At 48.7% G+C, this 8169-nt stretch overlaps 1 protein-coding gene across 2 annotated transcripts in view; it reads left to right on the top strand.

Annotated features, from left to right (window-relative positions):
• The first annotated feature begins 2144 nt into the window (after positions 1-2144).
• Positions 2145-8169, top strand: part of MATN2 (matrilin 2) — a 69635-nt gene continuing 63610 nt past the window's right edge. For both annotated transcript variants that reach the window (XM_040060594.2, XM_040060601.1), the window contains exon 1: positions 2145-2177. The gene's annotated coding sequence lies outside the window, so the exon portion shown is untranslated. The remainder of the gene's footprint in view (positions 2178-8169) is intronic.

Below are 8169 nucleotides of genomic sequence, written 5' to 3'. Positions count from 1 at the left end.
GCCAGCAGCAGCAGGCTGCACGACCTCTGGAAGAGCACTAGTGATGGGTTCTCTTACGCATAAACTGGAGCTAAAGCCACCTGAGTTACCCTGGGCACTCCCATGACCTTGTCACTACAACATTTTCTCCTCCTGACTTTTGTCTTCCTCTGGCAACTCAGCTGATGCCTCAAGCCACAGCAGAGTGAAACGGAAGTATGGTTTCTGTATTTTAAGATAGCAGAGCATTAATTAGGACTGGGGCCCCATCCTATGCTACATTACAAGGATGAAGTAGAATGGGTGAATTGTTCTGCACTTGGCTCTGCTGAGTTTGCTATAACGTCTATCAGTGCTCAGTGGCATTTTTATTTTTTCCCTTTTCTCTGGTTACAGGAAAGGTTCAGGAGCCAGTGCTCAGAATTAAAGATAAGGTGAATCCAACCACTTTCAGTTTGAGATTTGCTCGTTATCTATATGCTTCCGTTTAGAGATTAGATTTTGTACACCCACATCACAGACAATTAATTGTTCCTTACAATTCTGAGTGCCAGAGGTATCACTATCCCACTTGTACTGAGGGGTACAAGTCTCCTCCGTCGGACTCCTCTGGCACTTGGTGTACTGCAATTGGCATGGCTTGGCAATTTATGTCATTCCTGTTGGACAATGACAGTGAATCTGGCTCACCTCTGCCATTTAAATGCCTTTCGTTGTTGGTTGGTTTCTTTTGGTTTTGTGGTGGATTTTTTTTTTTTTTGTGGGGGGGTGGGTTTTTGTTGTTGTTGTTTGTTTTGTTTTGTTTTGTTTTCTCTGGGAAATAGAAATCACAATTGCTTGGGAGCAGGAAAGCAGAAAATTTATTTTTTCTTCTTCGTACATAATACCGTGTTGATATAAACCCCACGCTTAAATTTTCCACCTGGACTTCTGACCGCGCCGCTGCTGTGTCAGCTAAGAAACGACGGTCCCTGCTACTTGGCCAACTTATTTCACGCTCCCTCAGCGTTTTCCCCGACGGAGGCTCCCACCGGCTCACCGCTGTGGCAGACACCGCATGAATCACCAGGGACTGTTTGTCTTGGCCCGCGGGGAATGGGATTTCCATTCCTCGACGTTTCCTTTGGTCGGCTTCCCTGGAAGGCTGCGGCCCGGGGAGCACGGCGCAGGCCGGGGAAGGATGCGCTGAGCCGCCAGACAGAAACCACAGCGCTTTTCTCTAGCAGGGACCCACGGCCCCCTCCGGGACAGCCCCCTCGGCCGGAGCAGGCGCTGCTCCTGGCGCTGCCGGAGCTCCCCTCGCCGCCCGCCGCAGCGCAGGGACAGCCCCGGCAGGGAGGAACCAGCAGCGGGGCCGAGGTGCTCGGGGCGGCGGGGCCGGGACGGGGCCACCGCGGCCGTGAGCCCGGAGGGGCCGGCAGCCTCTGTCCTTGACGGGGCTGGCGGGAGGGAGCGGGGCCCGCGGCCCTCGGGACCAGGCGGGAACGCCTGGGAGCGACGGCCCGCGTCCCGAGAGAGCCGTCGATTCCCTCTCTTTCCCCCGGGCAGGCGGGAGGGAGCGGGAGAACAGCCCGGATCCCGTACATGGGGCAGGCGGGAGAACAGCCCGGATCCCGTACACGGGGCAGGCGGGAGAACAGCCCGGATCCCGTACACGGGGCAGGCGGGAGGGAGCGGGAGAACAGCCCGGGTCCCGTACACGGGGCAGGCGGGAGGGAGCGGGAGAACAGCCCGGGTCCCGTACATGGGGCAGGCGGGAGAACAGCCCGGATCCCGTACACGCGGCAGGCGGGAGGGAGCGGGAGAGCAGCCCGCGGAGAAGAGCGGGACGGCAGGTCGTACCCCTTAGCGGGGAAGGTGGGAAGGATCAGGACCGCGTCCCTGACGGCAGAGGCGGCTGAAGGAGAGAGGAACCCGGCTCTCCGCGGCTTCTCCCGCGGCCTCCCGGCGCCACGCCGGCTCTGGAGGTCTGGGCAGGGCAGCCGGTGTCTCCACAGCGGGACTCCCCGCTTTCCCTCCCGACGGCAGGGCTGAGCCGGGCTCCTGCCGCCGGGGCCGGGGCCGGCGGGAGGCGGCTGCCCCCGGGGGGCGGGCGGGGGAGCGCCGTCCGGGGCCGCGCCGAGGGGAGGAGGCTCCGCGCTCGCTCCCGGCCGCCGCCGCTGCCCGCGCCGAGCGGAGCGGCCCCGCCAGCCCCTCAGGTAAGCCCGGCTCTGCCGCCTGCCCTGCCCCGCCTCGTCTCGCCTCTCCAGCCCGCCGGGCGGGTCCGCGGCGCCCCGCCCGGGGACACCGCACCCCGCCGCGTCCCTTGCCGCCCCCGGGTCTCTGCGCCGCCGGCGGCCACCCCCGCCCCAGGGCCTCGGCTCGGCGGAGGGGCGGCCCTGCCCCGGGGGCCCCTCCGGGTGGGGGGCGGCCGGGAAGGCCCCGCGGGCGGCGGGGGCTGAGGCGGGGGCCCGGCGGGGAGCGGGAGGCCGAGGCGAGGGGCCGCGGCGGCGTCTGGGGATGGATGGGTTGGATGTTCGCTTGCTGGGTCCCTCTGGAGGGTTCCAGCTGCTCGTGGTGCAGCCCGCAGGAGAAGGGTTTCCCTTTCTTTTGGACTGCGTGAGTCTGAGCAAACTCTTCATTTATCCTCCTCCTCGTGCCTGCCTCAGTAACTCATTTAACAGCGTATCTACTGTAAGGAAACCCCCCTCGCTGTATTGTAAGATCAGTGTAGCATCGGAACCAAACTTTGCTTAGAAACTTGTTCGAGAGTAGCCTGCAGGTGTCTTTACCAGCTTGCAGCAGCGCGGGCTGCGGCTTCTCCCCGCGCCAGGGTACAGCCCACGGCTAGCTCTGCGCTGCAGGGGTCACCTGGGACAGGTGCAGGGTAGGGGCTGCCCGGGCTTCCTGAGAGGTGGAAGGAGTGAGGGACGGTTTGCTGAATGTAAAATACTGACCCTGGAAACTCTGCTGAGATGGTACTCATTAATCTGGCAAAAGTTACGGCATCCTTAATGACCGCGTATTCCTGTTTCAGAAGACATTTCTTTCTGTGTCAAACTGGCCTCTGTCACTGCTGAGCTGTAGAATATTGACTGAGAGAGAAGAATGCAACCTGCTGATTTATATAATACTTCCTAAATGCTTGAGTTTGCTTGTGGAACCGTCATTCAAAGGGTGAATGATCCTGACTGAGGTCTGAAGAGGTGACATGTTACAGCTGTGCTTCTGTCAGACAGCTGACTACTTCAGAAGAAATTACCAAACCATATCCAATCAAAAATTCTCCTTAAATCAAGAGCTAAGTAAAATACACATATGGCTTTTCCATTAAATCGTACAAAACCTGCAAAATTATTTTGAAGTATTATACTTTTCATGTAGATGTCTCAGCTTTAAGTATGAGATTTTCTAACCTTTTCCTCATGTACTGTATATCACTGTGATGTGCACCAAATGAAATTTGATTTATTTTACATCTTCAGCAAATGCAGCACTCAGTTACACAAAGCTGCAGTTAAGATCCTTAATCCTGCGCTCAATATTCACACCTGATTGTGTGTCTCTCCATTGACTTCAGTGGGATTTCTCATGAACAAGGAAATGCACATTCTGCTACTTATGAGCTGGGACTCAGGGACCCAGCTGTGATGGCAGAAGATGTTTTAGTCAGTCCAGGCAAACTAGGGAAAGGCTAATCAGATCTAAATAACTCTCTTGTGACTTAAAAACCATTTCCATAGGAGGGTAAAACAGTAAGCACTATTTAATTATATTGTGGATATCATTAACAAGCTCTTTTTATACAGCGTACTCATTGTTAGCATTTTCATTATGAGCCAAGAGTATTTGGAATGGAGTGGGTTTAATCCCCAAATTATTAATTTACAGTGGTTCTGGTACTGGGGTCAGTGTGACTTTGCAAATAAGTTCCAAAACTGTTGTATCCTTTTTTTTTCTCCAAACCTTTCTGTTTGCAGTTAACAGTCTGTTATGGTTTGTGACTATTTCAGAGACTAAACTAAGTAGCCTCCATGTGTATCATGTGTCATATAATACATGCTTTCATTTAAATACCTACTCTGCATGGTAAAAGTGAATTTTATCAGTTTTCTCATGCTACTTTTCTGGGCACGTTGTGGAAACTCTGATGTCTAGATGATACTCAGTACCAGAAAGTGCAAATGAGTCTTTCTCAAAAGAACAAGATAATGAAAAGATCTATTGTCCAAGTAGCAACTGAAGAAAATCATGGCATGGAGATTGATGCTGTCATAAAATAAAAATTCCCACTGCTAGAGCTTGCTGTCTGACCACTGGAAACTATGCAGAGTAAACCATACTATGAGTGTACTGTTCTGTAGCACCACCATTTACTCTTGTGCAGTAAGTTTCTGAAGTTACTGAAATGGTCTCCAACTTCACCTCTGAGCAGGGTTCGACCTGATGGCTTGCAGAGGCCCTTTCTGACCTAAATCATTCTATCATTCTATTACTTAGTAGTTATTCATTTTACAACAGTGATATCAGGAGGTCTGTATGTCGGCCAGTTGGATGACTTCAAAATAAGCAACTGATCCCTTAGTCTTCTTCATTTCATTCGAGCTGTAGAAAATTAAATTATATATGTAGTACACATACCCTAAGCCCATTAAATAACAGTGTGTTGTGTAGAAATCTTACTATGATATTTACACCTGACTATAAAATTGAATGCTGATCTCTGCTCTTTCTGATATGCTGTGTGTTTTGGTGTCCAAACTCATAATTTCATGTGTGTGCTTATCTGGCCTCTAGAGGTGCTTGGATAGGCAAGTTGTCCTTTCCCCATCCCCAGCACTCTTTGGACAGCTTCCAGAATGTGGTTGCCTTCCTGTATCCTTAGCACCTTCAGTTAGTCTCAGCACACAGATATCATATACAGGGTTTGGTTTGTGGGCATGTTTGGCTGATTACCAAATGTCATTCACCTCCCCTTCTAGGAACTGCTCTGTAATGCATTTTGGGTCTTCCCTATACTGTTTCAAAATCTAAGATAATTTACTGTCACATTTGATTTTATTAGTCCAAGTTACAACTCCACTGTGGGATTTTCCAGCAGCTGGAATAAATAGGTGCTGGTGGAGGTTCAGCTGCAGCACAAGTCCTGTGCAAGGCAGGGGCATCTCTCAGTACAGAAAGCACTGGAATATCCTTAGTTCCCAAGGCAGGATATGTGCTGGGTGAGGAGGACTGTATGGAAGCATAGGACACAAAGGTGGAAGACGCTGTGAGTGTGTGGTTGTCACCCTCTCCCCACCACTATGCAGACATGTCTGGAACAGACGTTGCTATCACATGCTAGGATTGTGCCCTACTGCAGGCACAAAATAACAACTAGTGGCCATGAAGCTTCATGGACCCTTGCAAAGAATTTGTCCCAGTCTTCTCACACTGGAGTATACAACTTCTGGTCCTAAATCCACCGCAGATTCAGGTTACTCATACTGTTTGGACGCTCATTATTTCAGATTGATAGAAGACTGCTGTTGCCAAGTCGCTGGTTCCTTTTGTAATTGTGGTGGCTTGCTGCACTACCGTGAAAGCTGTTTGTAATTGGGTTGGCTGTCTCAGAATACACCAGAATTACTAATTGACTTTCAGATAATGAGTTTCCCAAATTTATCTCATACTACTGACAGCACGGATGGTCCGAGGTAGCCTCTTAAAAGGAGCTAAAGGATGTTTTAACAAGTGAGTACTGCTCTGCTGCTTTGCAAGACATGGTGCAGTTGTGGGTAGGTTCATGGGCACCTAGTGCCTGCTACCAGGGTTGAGCAGCATGTGAAGAATTTACAAACTTAGAGCACTTGCAGCCTCATTTCTTCTTGGTGATTTACTCTATTGGTGGAATGCAGTTGATAGTCATGATTTAGAATAGGTGTATACCTGTCCTGTGCTGCTGAGCCTAGGGAAGCCTTCCTTGGGCAGCAAGGAGAAAATTGGTCCATCGCTTGGTGGAACAGGATGACTGTAGAGTCCTCCTTTGTAATGGTGAAGGCAAGGTGGTGCTGTTTGCTGATGTGCTAAATATCACCCTCCTAATTGTGCCTACTTGCTCCCACACAACACCTGCATGGATAGGGACAGATGTTTTGTGATGTTGGACTCTGTGGGCCTTTATAGCTCTTTTCTAGAATGGGAAAATGCCTGTGTCGGCATTTCTGGTCCAGAAAGACAGAGGAAATTACTGATTCTCTGTCCTGATGTCCGTGCTACACAGTGATTTTAATGAATAGTGATCTAGTAATGCATATGCTGGCTTGTGGGTAGTGAAGTACTTTGGAATATATTGTAACTGATAGTTAAAACGGCTTTACAGTGCCTGCAGTCCTTTTTTTTTTTTCCTTCCCCAATTTATGAGATTATGGGATTGAGAAAGAGGTATTCTGTGGCTTTCATGTAATAAGACCTTATTTCTTTTTCCAAGTAACTCACTATGTTTGCTAATTTGGGGAAACAGACTGATTTTATTGACTCACATAGATTGCTTGCAGTTCATTGACCTTCAGTGAAAGTTTTTGATTTGATCACAGTTTCCTGTTATCTTAAAAATGGGGAGATAATAAGAAATGCTGAGAGAACTTCAGAATTATTCTCTCCTATGCACTGAAGTTCTTTATAACTTAAAAACACTGAAGTTAGGTCTCTTGGAAGCTTAATGAGAGTAAATAGCTGTCTCTTTTAACTATGAAGCAAGAAAAGCCAAGGGCAACTTCTGTAATGCTAATAACTGTTGCCTCTGGTGCTTTTTTGTCTTCTCTTTCCCTCCCATCTATGATGAGAAATTATATAGGGTTCAAGAGGGGGATACTATTTGCAGGTGTTGCCGTTCCACATAACCACTGAGAATTTCCCCTTGGGTGCATGGTGCCAGTTCTGGTGGTAGCTGGAGAAGGTAGAGAAGTAGGGATTTGTGGAGTTTATATTTCTTATTTAGCCTTGGAAGGAAACCTGTACTGTAAGACACGGAGGGAGACCATACAGAGGAGCAGAAGGTATGAGCTGAAACATTACTTGTTTTCCAATTTGTTTTTCAGCATGATCTGCTCAGCAAAGACAGGTAAATTTTAAAGTACTTGAGTGAAAAAAAAAGGTGATCGGGCCAGTGGAGGGGTTTTCTGCTTCTCTGTAAAGGAAATTTTCCTGAAGTGTGGTAAGACGTGGAAAGACAGTGACTTTGGCATAAGCCACAGGGCATCTCTTTTCCCTTGATATTATTTAGGAGTTATCACAGTGAGAAGAACAAATATTAATAACCTGCAACAGGCAGTGGAGAAGTTCACTGATTTATCACCACCAACACTGAATATTCAGTAGTTTCTCTGCCCAAAACAGCCATCAATCCCTTACAAGGAGACTTCCATGGAAATATATTTGAAAACACAGAGACAGGCTTGAATTGTTTCACTGCTGTCCAACAGAGGTAATAGATGTTTTAAAGATGAAATCTCAGTTTTATTTTTTAGTATCCCTACACTGTGGTTCATGAGAGTCCATAACAGTGCATCAGAAAAGTTTCTCTGATGTTTGGGTATATGACTAAGCTAGCACTGGCAAAATTGGTAAGAGCACACCATGGCAATATTCAGCTCTTGATGAGAAGCCAATTAGGGAGTGAGGGAAACCTTAAAAGAACAGGGAGCCTGTCTGTTTACTTGCCACCTTCTAGGAGAATCTCCTCTTTTTTACCAAACTTCTTCTAGGCAGCTGCAGATGCTGCTAGCAGATTGTACCTCTGTGAGCAGCAGTTGTCTCTTCTCTGTTAGCAGCTTCTTCATATGTCCAGCACAGCACTGTGTGCTCCAAAGCGGCTGTGAAAGCCCTACCCTTCTTCCTTTCACTGTGTGTAGAGAAGTGGAGCAGTGGAAGATGGTGAATTTGGTGCTCGACCTGGTAGAGCCCCATGGACTACCAAAACTCCTCCTGCTTGTTTGTTTTTTGTGAGAGGGTTTTTTTTTGTCTGTTTGTTATTGTGGGTTTGCTTGGTTTAGGTTTTTTTTGGTGCATTGTTTGGGGTTTTTTTTTTGTTTTGTTTGTGTGTTTTGTTTTTTGTGGTTTGTGGTAGGGTTTTTTTTGTTTGTTTGGGTTTTTTAGGGGGGAGAGGGTTTTGAGCTATTCAGGATGTTTGTCTTGCAGTGACTTGGTCTTAGGACTGCCCAGGGGCGTGTG

Source organism: Hirundo rustica, chromosome 1 (assembly GCF_015227805.2).
Source record: "Hirundo rustica isolate bHirRus1 chromosome 1, bHirRus1.pri.v3, whole genome shotgun sequence".
In the NCBI taxonomy this organism is placed as follows: Eukaryota; Metazoa; Chordata; class Aves; order Passeriformes; family Hirundinidae; genus Hirundo; species Hirundo rustica.
This window is presented reverse-complemented; position numbering and strand designations above follow the sequence as displayed.